Raw genomic sequence first — 2,143 nt, forward strand, 5'->3', positions numbered from 1 at the left:
TTACACTTCATAGGTGTTTTTCAAATATGGTGTTCTTAGCTGGTTCATGCCTGTAATCCCAATGGCTTGGAAGGCTTGAGTGACAAGTGGCTACCACATTTAGAAACACCATCAGAACATCTGGTCCATCACAAAAGTTCCATCAGTCATTCACACACTAATTTTTCAATGCAAATACCTTTTCCTAAAGTTGTAAGGATTATTGCAGGTTATGCGTAGTCCTTCTGACACCTGGGAGGGTACCTCTTTATGATGTCTCTACAGCTCTGTTACCTCAGGCTATAGTTAATAAAGATGCTGGGACTCACATCACCCAATACTGTGAATGGTCACATGGACAAAGAGGGTTGATGAGCACTTCCACTGAGACATTAGTAACAGAGTGCCAGTCGTGGAGGTAGTGAAGCAGCCCTTGATCCAGGACCAGAAGCTCAGACTTTACGGAAGCTCTGGGATCCCTCAGGGAATAGCCCTGTGGCAACTGACCCTCAGCCCAGCAGATAGTCACTGCACAGAGACCTTGGCTCTGAGAAACCAAGTGCAACCTCCCTCAACATGAAATGGTCCCGTGACTGAAATGTGTTTGTGCTCAGGTCAAGCACAGGGCCCTGTGGGCTCCCCCCTGGACTCTACACAGGGAATGGTCACTGGTGAAGTCAGGGACTGAGGTGCTGGGGTTCTCTCTGCAGAAAGTTAGTAATCATCATGGATCCTACTACATGGGTGAAACCAAACCTGTAGACTCTGCTTTTTATCTTTTTTCCACCCAACAGTGTCCCTTTTTTACCCACCATGTGGGTCATATTTCTTAATGGGTTCTTGGGTCCACCTTGGGCTTTCCTGCTTTGTACATAGCAGCCTCTGCCCGGCTTAGGTGAGCGGGTGAAGGCAGTGGTGTCCTGCTACACCATCTTGGTGATGTCATGACTGAAAGACACTCACAAAATAAAAGGCTGTCCAGTGAATCCTCCACTCAAAAAGTGAGGATCACTAACAATTAGTCACAATCTTCCCTGGTCACCTATGGGTCTACCTGAGAAGTTCCTCTCTCCCTCCCTGAGTCACATCATAATTCTTTAGCCCAAATAATGTGCACACATGACAGTGATGGACTATAAGTCTTTGCACAGCTGCTAAGGTGAAGCCGCTGATTTGATCACATGATGTACAACATCTGAAGGGAGACTGTGTATCACAAAACTCAGGACGTTGTTAAAATGAGCACATATGAGTTCTCCCTAGAGCAAGCATTCCCAGTCCATGGACAATGGAAACACGTGGCCACATTGTTCCTAAACAGTCACTGAACATTGCACTCTGCAAATCCCCAATGATTTCTTTTCAATCACTGTTGTAGGTCTTCCCTTCTGGTGAGAAACTCTCATCTAGGTTGCCTACTCCTTTATGCTAAACATTGTCACCCAAAAGGAATGCTCTATGTCCTCCTGTAACTATTTTGTGGAATTGGTTTTAAAATGTATGTAAAATATGTCAAAATACACCCCACTGTCATGTATATCTCAAAATAACAATAAGAAATAAGTATAAAAATATACGAAATGAAATGAATGAAAAACAATTATTTCACATTAACCAAGGGATTTGAACTCTCTGGAAGAAATTCTGTACCACTTAGGGAAACAGATTTCTTTAAATGCATAAATGGAGGCACATATTCAATTGGTATTTACATCATAAAATCAGTAGACATATTTATCCTTATCCTATGTAAAGACAAAAGATGACATGTCAACAATTATTAGTGCAAATGCAAGTAAAATTTTAATATTAATATTATAAAATTTATTATTTTGTTTATTCTTAAATTGCACTATTTAAAGAATCACATTGTCCCAGAGAAAAAAGCTCTAGGTTATCTATGTCAAGATCTATTGATTCCATTAAGTATCTCCTGAATGACCAGGTCCTTATCAAGATAAATCAATAGATGTTCAATAGACCAAAGAGGTTTTCAATTTTGGGCATAAAATTTTACTGATCACATTTGTGAATTTTCATTTTATTGATTTACTGAAAGAAGATGTTATAACAGCAACTGCTTCTCACATAAGCAAAAGAATACTGATTCTTCTTAACTAGTTATAACATCAAGTAATCACATAGAAAATGACATGAACTAACA

This window comes from Sciurus carolinensis, chromosome 17 (assembly GCF_902686445.1).
Source record: "Sciurus carolinensis chromosome 17, mSciCar1.2, whole genome shotgun sequence".
In the NCBI taxonomy this organism is placed as follows: Eukaryota; Metazoa; Chordata; class Mammalia; order Rodentia; family Sciuridae; genus Sciurus; species Sciurus carolinensis.